Here is an 18307-nt window from a genome sequence, read left to right as displayed (position 1 = left end):
TTAGCTTAAGCGTAGAGTTTAATAGATTAATAATTAAATAAATAATTATTAGCTAATACAAGATAACTCTAACACCCCCCCTTAAGATGAACTTAGGGAGTAGCTAAAAAACTAAATGCATGAAGCAAAAAATGCAACTACATGATGAAGGCAAATTTGGGTCCCGACAACAAGGCCTGATGAGGTACCCAATCACAAACAAATCTCTATGAACTGGAGAAATAGAGAAAACCACATGGGAAAAAACTCTACTCCAAAAAGAGATGGAAAAGCAAGAAGAACGCCACTGAAGCAGGAAATAGCTGCAAACACTGCCGAAGAGTAACTATTGATCTGAAGAACCTCCACTGAAATAGAACATGACCAGGTAGAGAAGACTGTAATCTGCATGAGTGCCCTCAAATGGCACTACTCGAATCAGATGGCAAACAAAGGCAAACAACTGAACTGGAAGATACAGATGGCATGAGACACCAAAGCCTGAAGAACTCATCAATCGAACCAAGGAAGCATTAGAACCAACAAGACAAACCTCCCCATAATGCTGAAAAGGGTGAGGGACAAGTACTTTGAAAAGAACGGCCAACAAGAACTGCATGATGAAGAACCAAGAACATCGAAGGTGCAGAGAAAGTACATGGTGTCGTGGAAGGAACACTCACTTGACACACATCATGAGGCGAATGTCGTGAAAGGAACACTCACTGGACAACGGTAGATGGCAAACAAGGCAAACATCAACCCCCCCATGGCACTTTATAAGTAGTGCATGTACAATAAGGCACAAGAGGTGCAAGATTCCATGTAAACAATGCATGATGGCACTTTATCTTAGTGCGTTTGCATAAATACAAGCTACAATGATAAGAAGACTGGAAATAGAAACGAGAACCAAAATAGAAACATCCTACCCAGAGAAGAGATCCCAGGACCTGAAACAACCAAGATATCCACCAGAGTGCTGAAAAGCAAAAAACTGAATAAAATATGCATGGAGCAGAATCTGGAAATAAAACTCATATGGTTGGAAAGTGTACAGAACAAGCTTTCCAACGATATAAAGTTTTCGAAAAACAAAGTTCGAATGCTCATTCTATGGCTCCTGGAGTGCAAAAAAGAGACCCCACTTTGATTGGAAAAAAACACAGTCAAACAGCAAAATTGGAAAAAATTACCAACATGACGAGGTCCGGCTCGGAACCAGCTTTCCGACACTTATTCGTTTTCGAAAAAACGACTCCGTATGCCCAAGAAATGGCCAAAAAAAAAAACCCTCTTTTAGGGCATAAAAAGGGTTAAAAAAAAATTATTATTATTATTATTTTTTTTTTGACGAAAATCTTTTGACGCATTTGCAGGTACAGCCGTACGGATTTTTGTGCCTCAGAAAACGTGCCAATGAAAAAATCATGGCCCAGATGCACTTGTCACCGAAATAGGTCGAATTATATATCAAAATGACTAGAAACGCCCTTCGGAAGCCAACGGTGAGATCTGTTTTGGCCCAAACTGTTATGTTTTTTTGACGAATTTCTCGAAATTTGTGCCCAAAAAGGCAAAACCAAAGAAAAAATTTTAGAACCCAAATTTGTAAAAAATTGACAAATTTTATATGGAAATGGGGGTTTTGGGGCGTTCTGAGCTCAACGATGAGGTCCGTTTGAGCCCAACATGATAAAAAACAAAACAAATACCGCAGATCCAATAAAAAACTCTGAAAAAACTTGAAACCCTCCTCCAAAAATCTTCTGAAAAATCAGGAACAAGCAGCCGCAGATGTAGGCTTTGATACCATGAAGAAGTTGAGGAAATACAACTTCAGAGATCCCAAGAACACCTGCATGCAAATACCTGTCACAAGAGAAGAATGGAGGCACATAAAGCAAAAAAGCATAAATGCTCTGAAGAAAAAAATTATCATTCAGAAAGGGAATCAATTTTAACAAGTACAATACAATCCTTATTAAAGGATAATAGCAACCCTAAAGGTGTGCAACCTAAAGAAACCCTAAAGGGATAAAGTGTATTAAATGCCTAAGTTTAGCTTAAGCGTAGAGTTTAATAGACTAATAATTAAATAAATAATTATTAGCTAATACAAGATAACTCTAACAACCTCCTCCGTGATGTGGGAAACTTAGAGCTCTTGTTGTTGCATGTTCGAGACGAAAAAGAAGTTAGAAAGATGGCGACCATTTTCAAGGATTAAGACATCAAATGCATTTAATTTTGGCAGCTAAGGTATTGTAACTTATCTTGAAAATTGTGCTAACATGTTTCTCATGTCTTTTATCATCATCTATTGGTCATGAATAAACTGAATTGGCTGATGTCATGAAAAGACAATGCCTCGAGACCCGGAAATACTTTGAGTTGGGTGGTTGGCAAAATGTTGAACTGTTGAACTAGGCTAGCGAAGAATACACAAGTTCCAAAACTTATCGATTGACCAACTATAAGAATTCATACGTCAAGAAGACATGCAACGTTTCTAAGAAGAGTCGGATGGTTAGGGATTTCTTGAACTTGCGAACCCAAAGGAAAGGTTTGGGGACGTATTAGCCTGTCAACTAGGTACAAAGGTTTGACGAAAACTTGACTGTAAACAAGACTTGCCAATGCTATTCATCATGTCGGGGCAAATTGTGACATATGAACTTGAATTTTAGGCTTAAGGTGGGAAAAATGAAAATTTCAAAAATTGAGGCAACAACAGGCCTGGAAGGGGGACAAGGATTGGACAGGACACGAAGAATCTAGAAGACTTGGCTAGAGGCCTTATCCATTGGGCGATGCAATCAAAATAGAAGCAAAAGGATAGGGAAACCGAGTATAACATCAAAACGAAGAAGCCAAAACATGACAACAAAGAACATGGCAAGCGAATCCCACCTCCAGAGGTTCCCAAAACTACTCAATGAACCCATCAACATGCTGAGAAAAATATGATCCTTTGCGAAACAATGGACAATGGCCAAAATGTGAATTTGAACATAATTGCCATAATGCGGTCACTTCAATACCCAACTTTAGACTGATGAAGTTTAGAAACCTTTTTGAAACATATTCAAGCCCGAACAACCACTTTTCATCATACTTCATTTCTTTAATGACCCCATATACAACATTAGTGAAATAATCTGGTTCTGTATTGGTCACAATTTCTGAATTTCAATGATTTCATTTGGATATGCAAAGAAAGCATCGAAACTCAAACATTCTTTCTGAAGAGTGCAAGTTGAGGCAGTCTTTGGACATGCGCATGTTTGCCTTGGCTCTAGAATACAACATTCTAAAAGCATAGGATCTAGCCTGAATGTAATAATTTCTTCATCCCTCGCATCAAGGAAATCATCATTGGCTACACAAGTAAATTGAAAAGGTAATTTACCCTTATTTTCATCGTGCTCCATTATTTGATCATTAGATTCTTCAGTTTTATCTTCACTTGCATATATTTCTATTGAACCAACATCACCGGTAACTAGGAATTGAAATGAAACCATTTGAGCTTGCATAACGTCTTTTTCAGGGAGAGATTTTCTGAAAGTAGGAGGATACACTACCTCCTTTTGTGACTCTTTTCCTCTATCTTCTTCACCAAGAAACTTATTGATGAATATTCGAGTGAAGTGAGTAGAATTGATTGCTTCATTTCTTTTATATCAACTTTATCAATCTTTGAATTCAATATCACAAAAGACAAAAGCCCCTAGAGTTGAACTATGATTTACAAACCCTTTTGCAGCCTCATTAGAAATAATTCCTCCTGTTTGGTCTTCGTCGTTAATATCGAAAGTAAAAGTTTCTGATTTAGGAAGCAATAAAGGCATAGATACAACATTGGATCCAGAAGAGGAACAACTCCTATCAAACTCTAAGGTCCACAACTTTTTTGGCAAGCCGAAATTAGCTTGTGTTGATACTCTTTACAGTAGTGGAAGTTAACGTATATGCACCAGGCCTGGCGTCAACATACAAAATCTCAGACCTTGGATCTCCAAATTTTAATACTATAAATTTTGCTTTGGGTTCTGACTCTAGGGAAACTTTCTTTCCATCCATGGGTATGGTAGCATAAGACCAGTCCATTTGAATATCTCCTCCTATGTCTTTGGAAAAACTCATACTTAGCAACATCCCGTAGCTTACGGGAACATCAGCCACTAGGATGGTGAGCTTCAATCTCCTTTTAGGGAACGAGGCTAGAGTGGCTTGAGCATCGTTAATCTATCCTAAGATGAGTACCTCGGAAGAGTCCATGGAGTAGCATTTTCCATGAGAAGTGATTGTCAGACCAAGGGCTTTGGCTACTTGAGCAAGCATGATATTATCGGAAGTTCCTGAGTCTATCACACAATTGCTCAATCTATATAGTTATTTATATATAGAGATACAAGAAATTGCTCTAGCTTTTCAGGAGGACCTTTGATATCAGAAGAAGTCAAATTAGAGCTTGAGCATTTTCAGTTCTCAAAGGGGTTAAGGCCTTCATCAAACACTAGGCCTTTTAAAGGAGAGGGTAAGGGTTCTTATTTAATAAACCTGACAAGCCTATCCAATTCAGCAGGGTTGAGTTTAAAATATTTAGCTTGGGAAACCTGGATTTTAATATTTTTACATGATTCCACAATATCAAAAGATGAAAGGATTTCATTGGGACAAGAGTTGGAAGATACCTTGGCAGAGGTAGTTTGGATTATTTCTGACTCTCTCTATGGTTCCAGGTAGCACCTCTTGATAGGATGAATTTTTGACTGGCTGAGGTGCCATTGCTCCGTTCTTTGGATTCCTTTTCCTTTCTTTGATTGTATTATCCTTTGGCAAATATGGCACAATTGGAACCACCTACCTAGGTATATATATCTTCCCCCTTCTCAAAATCAGACTCATATTCAAAGAAATTTACAGTAGCATTAGTACTTTGTGAGAGCTCTTCCTTCACTTGATATTTGTCTTGCTGATCATTTACTGAGATCATTTGCATAAACCTTGTCATTTCAGGACAAGAGGAGCCATCATGATCCATCGTTCGATGAAAATTACATGCTATGTGGTTTCCCTTGCTTGCTGAGAGAGGAGCTTCTATGGCTAATTTCTGCGTAGGCCCAGTTAGAGACTATTTCTTAGGGAAAGTCCTTTGTTGACAAGAAATTTTAGGCATTTGTCTTTTCAAAGTAATGACGTCGTTATCCAATCTCTGAATTGACAGGTCCATAGAACTGGTCGCTTGAGGTTTACCGGTTTGTAACTCTTTTTTCCACCTTCCAAATTTTATCAGATCCTCTTCCACTAATGTAACCAATGTTTGTGCTGCTGCTAAATCAGCTGCACCTTCTCTTTTGATAGGGAAACTAACATCCGAAGGGAGTGTATTGATAACAAACACTTTTGAAGAAGATCCTCAAGTTTGAGGTTATTTGGGATTCAATCAGCTATCTTATTGAACTTTGCCACAAAACCACGCATAGGCTCATTCACTTCTAACTTAATTGAAGATAATTGAGCGATTAGAGTGTGCTCATTCTCAGCAGACTTAAATCTATCTTCAAACTTAGTTCTCATAGTGGCCCAAGTATTAATTGTTCCATTGGGTAGATGATAAAACCATTCAGTTGCGTCATCAGTGAGGGATTCCACGAATAATCAGACGGCAACATCTTCATGTTGGACCCTCAAAATTGAGCATGCTGCGAAGAAGGGATCAATATATTATTCAGGAGTAACCTTTCCATCTCCTTTAAATTTGGGTATTATTTTTCTTGAGCTTCTTGGTAAGTCATGTAACTACGCCCCTAAATTAAGAGGTCCAATTGCAGCTCCCCAAAAGGGATCGGCAGGGCCATGTTGATTAGATTAACAAGGGAGAAATTGACTTGTAAGGATAGGGAAATCCCTACTAGAATCAATACAAGTTAAGTAGAGCCTTTGGACGAGGGGGAGAAGGTGGTCTACTTGGAGACTTAATCTTCCTAGTGGGTGGAAATGCCAAAAAGTTAATGGATTGGAGCAAATCAAAATTGGGATCCAGAACATCTTTCTTTCGATCACCTTTGGTGTATCTTTTTTTTTTAAATTTGCTTTTAAATCAATGGAAGAATACAAATTTGCCAACCCCCCCTCTAATTATTTGAGAGAGGATTTGGTTGATTATTAGGTCGGTCTCGAGGTTGCTCTTGATTTCTTCTACGATCTAGATCCCCCAAATTAGCTACAACAGGAAATCTCCTTGCCCTATGTCTCACCAGTCTAGGAAGTTGGGCTAATTGTTCCTCTTCTTGTAAAACTCGCCCCAACACTTCTGTAATCGTCAAAGTTTCTTCTACACCTCCAAGCCAAAGTTCTTAGTTGTGTAATTAGGTCTTCTTGCTCATCTTGCCAACCCAAATTCGGTTGAAGGACTGATAATATATCCTCGGGAGGTAAACACCATTTTGATTCGTCACAAACAAGCAATTCGTCGAAATCACCATGCAATAGTATTTAATATATATATTATATTCCTCAACGGAGTCGCCAAAAATTTGTTGGTTAACTAATTTGCCACCTAACTCTATTTCCTTACGCTGAAACAAATGGCAATTGAAACCATCCGTTCAGTCAGATGTAATGATATTTTACACCCGCACTCTATTTATTTTACAAGGTGCAACTATCTTCTAACAAAACATAATAAATGAAAACTAGGCATGCTTTTAATTGGAAAGCAGGGGAAAGGCAAAGCTTTTTACTAGAAAGCTTAAAAAAGGAAAAATACATAAATTTAGGACAAGATAGAATACAAAGATTCTATATTAAACAATCAAATATCTAATTTAATAACTGTTATAATATCCATTCAAATATGAATTATTCATAACAAATACTCAAATTTAAAATTTTGATTACTTCTGAAAACAATAGGAAATTATCTAAATAGAGATACATTCCACATAAGAAGAATAAACCGTTAGATCATCGTTACTCAAAGTTTATGACTCTTAGGAATCAATTTAGATAATTTTCATTAATTGCTCCTTCAATATTTGCATTACATCCTCCTTCCTTTGTTTTTGAAATGAATCCCCTCCATTCTTATTTATAACTAGGTTTTAATAACTATCATCAGAGGTAACGACTTCTTGAGGACAGTCGTTACAAAGATAGTTAAACAAGACTTCAAGAAAAACGACTCTTGTAGAGCCATGCTGCATTCTTCTCTAAAACACTGTGGGGGAGGGGGAACGTGTCTTCCTCATTACGTTTTTCATGCCATCAAGATTATATTCTACTCTTGGTGGTATCAAAGGTCCAAAATTTCAAGCATAATAATCAATCAACCAAAAGAATTCTATAGTACTGGAATTCAGCAAGTGAGTTTGTACAGGTTCAAGGGAAATACATTGCATAGGACCGCGTGAGGAACATTCAAGGCCTTCAAGATAACCTGTCTAAAAGTGACACCATAAAGAGGTGAGGGTAAGGAAATAGGATAAATTGATTCTAAGCTGTCTCATTGCTTCTATGCAACCTCCTTCGTGATGCGGAAAACTTAGAGCTCTTGTTGTTGTATGTTAAGGACGAAAAAGAAGTCAGAAAGATGGCGACCATTTTCAAGAATTAAGACATCAAATGCATTTAATTTTGGTGGCTAAGGTACTACAACTTCTCTTGAAAATTGTGCTAACACGCTTCATGTCTTTTATCATCTGTTGGTCATGAATGAACTGAACTGGCTGGCATCATGAAAAGATAGTGCCTCAAGAGTCGGAAATGCTTTGAGTCGGGTGGTCGGTAAAAATGTTGAATTGCTAAACCAGGCTAGTGAAGAATACACGAGTTCCAAAACTTCCCGATTCACCGGCTATAAGATATCATACATCAAGAAGACCGACAACGTTTTTAAGAAGGGTTGGATGGTCAAGGATTTCTTGAACTTGTGAACCCAAAGGAAAGGTTCAGGGACATGTTAGCCTACTGACAAGGTACGAAAGTGTTGAAAGCCCAACTGTAAACAATACTTGCCAATGCTAAGTGAACGTTTCAGGGCAAAGAGTGACATATGAACTTAGATTTTATGCTTGAGGTGGGAAAAATGAAAATTTCAAAAAATGAGGTAGCAAGTTGAAAAGTTGGGGACCAAATTTTGGCTTGCCCAAACTTCTCCAAGTGTCTTCTTGAAGTATGCTCATACAAGACTTGCCATCAACAATTGTATTAGTGAGATTCCTTTCAAGGATCTTCATATTCACCACTGTTGGTTTCTGTTGTCACAAAAGTTTGCACCCTTGCTGAGCTATCAACCCAACAACCTTTTGAAACATGGAAAAAAACCTGAAATGTGGGACCTTGCACAAGGGAGGTTGAGTCTTTGGAGAAGGCCAACTTCCTTCTCAATGCAGGTGCAAGTGTTGGACCAACTCATCACTTCGAATTCCACTTCTGGACCTACTCTAACAGCTTGCAGAGGAAAAGGGAAGAAGGAAATGCTAAAAAGAAAGGAGGTGATGCACCAAGATAAGAGATGTTAAATGTTTATTGCATGAATCTCTTATATTGGACCCAATTTCTGTAAGGCAACGATGTTAAATGTTTACTACTCTTTTGATAAAATGAATACATGAATTAATAATAGAGATGACAATGCATACCGGATATAGGAGTGAAATACATCTTTATTTGTACATGAAATTGTTACGCAAGTAGACTAGAGATGGTCAGCCAAGGATCAAAGTCAATTCAACTAGAAGTAGAACACACTACTCTCCTTGATGATACATAATCTATTTAAAAGATTTGACGGTTGCCAAAAGAAGCACAACCGTCAAGCAACCTACGCTTATAACTACTCAAAGCTAACAAAGAATTAATTGTCAGATAACCAATGTTATTGAAATATAATATAATGCTTTGTACATTGACTACAGTCACTTGCATTATCAGTTGTTGGTCAAGGAGAGGTAGTTTTGGATTGGGATGTACAAAGATGTTGCGAGTTTGTGCATAGGTGCAGTGCCGGCGAGCTAGCAAATGGATCCCGTTAAAATAATGGACTTTATCAGTGATTAGCAGTCCTTAAAAAGACCTTGGAATGACTTAACCATGAGGATGAAAGATCTAATGATGGTATATATGTAGTGTTTGAAGATTTTCAAAGAAGACAAAATCTCTTACAAGAAGACTAGTAAATGGTACACATTAAATTTGTTCTTCAAGGAAGTTGGATTGCACCATTTTCCAAAGAGCATAACATTAGATAGGATACTTTATTTTTGAGCCACTTTTGGAGATCCTTGTAAAGGAAATTGGGTACACTATATATTACTGTTACATATCAGCTTGAAACAAGTGGATAGACAGAAGTCGTATATAGAACTTTGGGTAATTTGCTAAAACTTTTTGCTGGAAATAAATCAGGATATGGGATTTATTAATGATCAAGTAAAATTCACCTTAGACAATTTTGCAAACAATGTATGTTGTAGGACATCATTTCAGATCACATATTGAAGTCAACAAAAGGAGTTACTAATATGTTTAGTGTTCCAATAGTGTACAAGCAAAATCCTATATAAAATATATGCATAAATTTTATGAAGAGGCGAAAAAGCAATTGTGGTAGTCGTGAGAAATATAAGGTGAAGGAAAATGAAACCAGCAGAGCAAATCATTTGCTAGTAGGAGATTAAGTGTTGACGTGTTTGTGGAAAGTGGGTTTCCAAGAGAAATATTGAACAAATTGAAGTTTTGTATAATTGGCCCTTAGAAGACGTCAGAAACTTTTGGAACAATGCTTATGAGGTGTTGTTGCTAAAAGGCTTGTATATTTTCCCAGAATTTTGAAGGTCATAGACTAGCATGCATACCATGGAATGATGATGTTGAAATTGATAGAGGTCTAGAGACTAGAAGAAGATCCATGGAGTTTAGAAGTTGGAACTTGGCCATGTTTATCTCTTTCTTAGATTCCAATTTTGTGATCATGATGCAAGAGCATTTGGGTCCACATTAAACCTTGCATACACAAAAATATGTCTAATAAAATTTTGTTCTAGCATCTTTTGTGTGTTTTAAGTCTTAGCCCATATGTTCTGCTTGAATAAACTATTTTGGCTGGTGCTGGGTGTGAGGGCAGATGAAAATGTGATTTAAATTCTTGATTGGGTGTTGCTGGGATCCACTCCTTCCTAGCGTTTCCCTCGTCTTTTGTGGTTGAGGCTGTAGATTTTGCAGGGCCCACACTTCCTTGTCTGGGTTGATTCTCTAAGTCTAAGTTGGGGATTTCATTTTGGTCTACGTGGCATGAAGGAGGGACTCGCCATACCTTTTTGTGTTTGTGAAAAATCCTTGCTAGGCCATATTCCCTGCTGGGTCTCGCCATGCCTTTTCCTTTTTGGTATTATTGACCATGTTGGCAATTCCCAGCTTAGATTGTGGGTTAACCTTCTTGAGGGAAATAGTCTTTCTATTGATATTTGTCTTTTAGTGGAGGCATGGGTAATTATCTCTAGCTTATCCTTAGCTGGCGGTTACAGTTCTAACTACTAATTGGGCGTATTTACCACTACCATTCTGTAATGTCCCCTATTTATACTCTGTCAATTATCAAAGCAACATCTATGTTACTACCTTTCATTATTAATTAAGTAAACTAACTAATGTCTTATGACATAACTTCTTAAAACTATACTTAAACTTAAACTATTTTGACCCCTTTTCCCAGAAGAGGGCTTGGCTGCCTAGGGCGCTTGACACCAACTCTTAAGGTTAACCCAGATTACCAAATTCAGTCCATTCACCCTTGGGGCCTGCAGCCCAGATTTCAGGAGGAGTCTTTCACCCTTGGGGCTTCCTATCGGATGGATTTACTCCGCCCCTCCCTAGCAGCACCCATCTTCCTTGGGGAATAGAAGGTATAGAACTGGTTGTGATTTAGGACAGTTTAAGAACATATTATTGATGTCTTTGATATTTCATAATTATCAATCTGAATTGTCTTATTTGTTTATCTTATTATTGTCACTTCAATGTAAGCATTGTTCATATACCACAGATTTAATATATTTAATAGTAACAGTGTTCCTTGATATATATATATATATATATATATATATATATATATATATATATATATATATATATATATATATATATATATTTGATGGATTCAGCATCACTGGTAATATATATGTATATATACATTTATATTAATATATATATATATATATGTAGAACAAATATCAGATAATGTTATAATTATAATTATTATATTATTATCTATATTTATATCATTATTAAATTCTACATAATAACATTATCAGGCTTCATATATTAGGTATACATATTGAGCATACCTCCCCATGCATACCATCCACAACAAGGATGTTACTGCCTGTAACTTCATAACCGTTCTGATCTGATCTGTTCCCTTTATATATATAGCGCTCATATCCCTTCATCGAAAGTTCACATCTTTATATTAATTATTATGAATATACTAAACTGATTTCACCGATTTAATAAATCTTAACTTATTTACTAATTCTGTTGTTATATCATAGTATAGCGATTTCAATTGTTTTAGACGTGAATGACCTTTTTAATATAGTCGTATCCTTTCTTTAAGGAATCGCAACACATGTCTGAAGTAAATCGCTTCAATTCACAAACATATCTCTTCATGGAGTCATTTTGTAACCAGTCTTTTCAAAATATGATTTTCGTATTTCTATCCAGATGTGACTTACGTGTTTACTGGCTTGTCCAAATATGAGTTTTATTGGCCACGCTATCTTTGGAACTGGTCAATATACCTTTGTCGGTTAGCAAGAGGAAATATTTGAATATTCTTTACACAGTGCTTAATAATATTATCATATTTATTGCTAGTTTTGATATATATATATTATGGTTTCTGCAATCTGATAATATAATATTTTATTATATTATTATATTATTGATGCTAAGTGTATTTACTGTATTTATTTACTGTTATTGTCAGTCTGAGACTATACTCTTTTCTGTTGTCTGTATATATATTCACTGCCATAACAGACTGAGATTATGTAGTGTTGTCTCTATATATACTCCTGACTGTAGAATATGTATAGCTAAGTCTTCAAAGTGCATATGTATTCTGTATTGTAGAATATATATATATATAGTATTTATTCATTAGTTTTCTTCATATTTGCTGCTATGAGTAGGTGCCAATTCTTTGACATCAATGACAATTTCTCTACAGTTGTCATATATTATAGGCTTATTCAGTGCTCCTTATTCACTGAGGTATGCCTATCGATAATGGCATTTGGTCAAAGTCTCGAGTTTCAAAGAGGGGACATGACACATTCACTGCAGTTGTTATAATTGGCAGATGACGGAAGCTATTCTCTTGTTATTTGTTGGCAGCTTATCCTTGTGGAGTGGTTGTTTTCATATAAGACTAATATATGTAGGTAGGTCAAAGAAAGCAGATAGAGTCATAGGTACATCATAGAAAATTAATGTGAAGAGGTGTATGTGCAAGTACAAGAGGTCGTGAAGATGTAGAATTTAAGTCTTTCTAGCTAGCTAGCATAGAATGTTAGTTAAATTTGTGAGCTAAAATGTATTAGTATTGTTTTATTGTACTCCTAAACTAGGGGTGATAGAATATTTTGGTTTCATTCTTGAACTCGCTGCTATATCATTTTTTTTTCCTTGGTTTCATGTTTTGTTTTTGTGGGATCAACTACCTTTCACTGGGCACCACTGGGCACTTGAACTCGTGACTGCAGTAACTGGTATTAGAGCCAAGTTGCTAGCTGGGTTGCTGAAGTGCGAGTCGACCTTGAGAGCTCTAAGAGTTTTGTTGCAGGTGCGTGGATCCTATGAATGTAGAGAGTTGAGGAGGAGATGTGGCTCATGTGAACGCTAAAACGGTAGAGATGTTGAGGGCAATGGCAGCAAGTTTGGAAGCATTGGAAACAACACAAAGAACAGCTTGTGGATTTGATTTCAAATCTGGAGTAGTACTTTGAACTTGACTCCATAGAAGACTTGAAGAGGGTGAAACTTGCTAATACCAAATTGAAGTGTCATGCATACCTATGGTGGGATCATGTACATATGGATAGATAAAGGAGAAGATTTGATCATGAGTTCAAATGTTGGTAAAACTATAATCAATGTTTTTATCTGTAGATTACCACCTGAATTTGTTAAATCAATTACAGAATTTGAAACAAAGGGAGGTAATTGTCAAAATATACAGAAGAGTTCTACAAGCTCAACATATAAGTTTCTTATGTAGAGGATGATGAAGCAAAGTGAAAGGTACATGAATGGGCTTCAAATGGTAGTACAATGTGAGTTTAGCATGATCGGAGTGATTAATGAAAGAAGCTTATCAAGGTGCCTGTTGATGGGTTTTTATGCACTATGCAACACAAAATAAAATACCAGTGTCACTCTATCCTCTCTTGAGCAAAATCTCCTTGGATGCTAAATTATGTGATCAATCGAGATGACTCCAAGGTTTCTATTGTCAGGTCTTGACTTGTAGATAGTTCAATGGTTGATGTGATTGCGGGTACTTTAAGGGGACTTATGTAGTTGTTCTTAGGAGATGAATCACTTAGACACAAGGAATACTCAATGAGTCTAGATGTAAATGATTTTCAATGGCACTCTTATCTTGCTACTACTAATGATTGATAAAAAATGTGCAAAAGATTAAAGGGTTGAAAGATACTAAACTAATCTAGGAATGCAAGGACAATGAGCAAGTTTTTAGTGAAGCTTAACTAGGCTTTGCTTTGACATGAAATGAACAACTTCACAAAGCTAGTGCAATCTTCTAAGGATAGTTAATGATATTCAAATCACCACTCACAATCATCAATACCATCAAAAGAATGCATACTAATGAATGAATAGAAATTGAAGTTAAGCTTGATTATAGAGTTCAGTTGACCATGCAAAGTATTTAACAATCAGCGAAATACAAGTAGTATGAACATGAAAGTTTCACCATAAGTCTTACACAAAGATCTTTCATTCATTGAGAAAGTAACTAAGCGAACTTAAACTTTAACTTGAGAAGATGGAAAACCATGCAAATACTCCAAGATATAACATAAAATCACCAAGCTTCAATGTCTTATATTAATCCAGCAGCAATATAGCAACAATTCTCCAAGTCTCTCATTAGTTACAAATGAAAAAATGGCAGCTTATATAGAGCTCCAAATACAAATAAAGGGCCAAGATCAATCTAAAATCGATGGCCAAGATTGAGACAACTAAACCCTAATTAAGGTTAGTTGTAACCAACCGATTGCCAAACTTAATAAAAACCAGCCAATAGAAGATGAACACCTTCCTTGGCACAAAATGCGAGGAAATAGAACAAATGGCAAAATTCCATGCCAACTAGGACTGCAACAAACTTTCTTCTAGAAAAACGTTCCCTTTGTCTCTCTCCTTGAGAGCAAATACGATGAACTTGGACATGACCATGTCAAGCTTTTCCATGGATATGCTTGGCATGATGTCAAGCTTGAACTCAACAACATCCAACGTTTCAGCATTTTGCCCCCTTTTTTTAATTTTGGAGCCGCCCTCTAAAATTTTTTTTAAGTGTTTCCTTATTGCTTCATGTTTCAAGCTGTTTGTTGCGAGCTTTATGAGTTTTCAAAGTCTTATAGCGCGAAGTGTCCCTTTTCCAAGTCTTGTCATGGGGTTAGGTATTTCCAAAAGTATTCGGTTTTCCGACCTCCCATTGATTTGTGCTTCAGTCGCTCTGGCGGGAGTTGTGGAAAGTTTTTAAGTCCCGACCCTAGGTTTGTAAGTTCATATTTTTCCCGATTGCGCGACTTGTCAGCCTCACCTAGGTCTTGGGGCGTCGCCTTTGCATCAAGTTGTTGTATGAACTAACATTGTTTGCCTGTCAACAGGGAACAAGCCAAAATAAAAGACCGTTTCAATAGGCGAAGTAAATGTAGCATTTAAGGCATGTCACATCACTCGAGGACACAGACGGAGTGGTGGATAATTTTTGAACCAACTCTCATTTCCAAGTTTTCACAAATTGCATTATCTAGCTTGTGTCCCTGCAGAGTGTGATACAAAACCACTGGGCAAGTGTGCGAGACACAGAGGTTGAACAATTGAACTTAGAGATTTTCCTACAAGAACTTGAAGGAGATAGGAGAGCTCCGTTGCGGGAAAGAATTCTTCAGTGTGGCTTGGCTTTTGCAGCTGGTTTTCCGACCGCCATGCCTTGCGTAGATTTAATTATTGCGTGCTCTAAAAGATACAACCCAGAGACACAAGAAATTCGCTAGACGGCGGTAGGGTTGTGGCACGGATTAATGCTGAAAGCGTCTCTCGCGCTTTATGCCTTCTTGAGAAGAAACCCTTTGAAGACATGTCCATTCTAGCTGGTGAAGAATATTTCAAAATGCATGGAGACTAGTGTATGAACTGCATTGCCAAAAATTGGTTGAAGTCTGAAAAAGGAGGTAAGTCCCAATTGCCCGCCAAATTGAAAAGAATGCATTTTAAGGATGAAGTTGCAGAGATTATAGTCCTTTGGCACCATGTTGTAGGGAATGCTTGTTCTGATTCTTTTGAATTGTGGATGTGCCACTTTATCTTGGTAATTTGTGCTCCCGGGAGTTTGATTGACTGGGCTTACATCATTAGCTATCATTTGCATGAACTGCGGAATTTCCGCTAGTCCCTTGCCTTTCATATGTGTTCATACCTGATCTTCATACTAGCTAGTCAAGAGTCTGCTTGGCTGGGGTTAGAATTGCATCATCCTCTACCTGCATACACAAAGAGAAAAGATACAAACAAGAATGATGTATGCAGGACTCAATGATACCTCCCAAGGACTAATCCATTATAAACACAATCAATGACTCCCCCTTAAGAGGCAATGAGAGAAACTATATAGCCCACCCACAATGTATAATATCCTGTAGAAATGGTGATTGCCTGAAGACAAAACATAGTCCAATGCCAACAAACAACATTTCTCTCCTTGGGAAGAAGATAAATCAAGTTCAAATTCGAGAATGCTTCCCGTTTTGGATAGGAATTGGTAGGAAGAAGAATCCAAATGTAGGATGATGTCTCTAAAATATGCTCATTTGTCAGTAAGTCCTTGGTAGATGATGATGATGATGATGCCATTGTTCGATCAAGTATATGCCCAATCACAACAAAAGGCTACAAACCAGGAACAAATGGAAATTGATATTGAACTAATTCCAAAGACAAAGATGATGTGACGACAGTTGTGCCATGAATGCCACCAAATAAGAGAGATAACCCCTCAAATTGGTCCTCGAAATCTAAAATATGAGGCTCGACAAACAAAGAAGCAATGTCTGATAAATAGGAATCCCAATCAGGGAGACAATTAGATACCTGTTGCAATGACTCACAAGAAGTTCTAATGAGCCAACAGCAGACCTACTGAAGATAGATGTGTGATCTCAATTGGAGAAGGAGTTATATGAGAAGTATATGGATCATCAAGACACTCAACTTCTACATCATTTCAAACTCTAAGGTATCATCATCAAAGGGTAAATTGGCAACATCATCAAGTGGAATGAGGCAATTTGATGCAGGATCATTTGGGAATGGAGGATTATGTGGATCTCCATAAATCTCCCAAATCTTGGTCCAAATTGTGTGTAGTACTTGATTCCTAAGATATGTTTTTTTGAAGATGCTTGCACTGAAACTTGTACCACTCAATCCTATGGTATGATCATTCTTGTTACCCCAAATTGATTTCTTCAATGTTGTCTCTGGCTAAGGGATGACTCCATAAATATAAGGCAAAAGATTGAGCCACCTGCAATGTGGTAGGATGCTTTTTTTCATGACTCATAATTGTCCTTAGTCAGGATTTTCATAGAAGGATGAGTTGCATAACCCATGATTACATCAATGATATGCTCCTCAAGTGATAAAATTAGAGATCAATACGTGAAATGTGGCTGAAATGAAGTGATCTGATCAAAGAAACACCTTCTCAACTGCCAAAATGTCCAAGTAATCCTCTATAATGAAAATATGGCAAAAACTAAATAAAATATACTTGAGGGGAAATTTGGAAAAAGTGCATGGATGGCTGGATAGAGCTCTTCAATTAAATGCCAGATTCAACACAGATGAGCGAAACCATATGACTGTAACCAAGACACTGAACCAATTAAACACCAAATTCAACCGCTGAAAATCTAGAAAATTATAAACAAGGGGATCCCTGTCTTTTTATCTAAGTTGCCGGTTTAGCTAGTTTTTTTTTTTGAGGTTTGGATTCGTTTTGGGTACGTTAGTACAAGAAACATGTAAAAATCATATATATATACACACACACATGTACATGTATATGTATATGTATAAACGTGTGTGTGTGTGTGTGTGCAACTATTATGCTTATCTGCTCTAATAAGTGCTGATCATTGTGAATTATAAATTTTTTATACCAAGACCAGATATACCAAATATATCAAATGACAGTGATAAATATGTGTTCAACATTCAAAGCACGTTGATTCAAGAAACATTTTCCAATAATAACTTATGGTTATACCAACTCGTGTTCTATGATCATCAATCCGTTTTCAGCTGATTCCACACACGTTTCCCCTGGTGCTGCACAATTTGAGCAGATTGTACATGTCACCATCCAAACCTTATTCAATTGTCATCATCTTTGTCAAGTTCCCTTAAACCTACAGGTAAAACTAATAAGGTCCACCACCAAGTACTTAGGTCTAGCATCTCTGATCTTATGTTCATATTTCTGCTCACATGACACGTCTGATAACAGAGATCACCCATAAATAAAGGAAAACAGAATTTGTGCAGCAAATTTGAAGGCTGACATAATTATTAATGGCTTAAGAGGATAACAGCAAGTTTGATCTGATATAATTTGGCACTCAATAAATAAAGAATCCTTTAGATTCACTCAAAACTTTTAACTATGCTCAAGATACTCTTAAGTCAAGCACCGGCATCCAACAAATATGCTTATAATCATGTGGACTTATGAGCTAACTAGGAATATGGATCATACACAAAAAGCCTTAAGTCCAAAAATAACCTTTGAGAAACTAAAGATTGTTGACTTTGGGATCTCACATCTAAATCCTCCAAAACTGATCAAGACCATATATACCAGTACCCTGGGCGAACCCAGGGACTTACCAGGATCGGATCAGTACCCCGGCCTAACCAGGACCAGAACCAGAACCTAGGCCTGCAGGGAAGAACCCGGTAACTTTGTTTTTTATAGTAAAATTATCAGGCCATG

General features: G+C 36.9%; 1 protein-coding gene across 1 annotated transcript in view; it reads left to right on the top strand.

Moving 5' to 3' along the window:
* Positions 1-18307, top strand: part of LOC131054817 (synaptotagmin-2) — a 70655-nt gene that overhangs the window by 33421 nt on the left and 18927 nt on the right. The gene's annotated exons all lie outside the window — the stretch shown is intronic.

This window comes from Cryptomeria japonica, chromosome 6 (assembly GCF_030272615.1).
Source record: "Cryptomeria japonica chromosome 6, Sugi_1.0, whole genome shotgun sequence".
Classification (NCBI taxonomy): Eukaryota; Viridiplantae; Streptophyta; class Pinopsida; order Cupressales; family Cupressaceae; genus Cryptomeria; species Cryptomeria japonica.
Note: the sequence above shows the minus strand (reverse complement) of the source record. Positions and strands in the feature narration are given on the sequence as shown.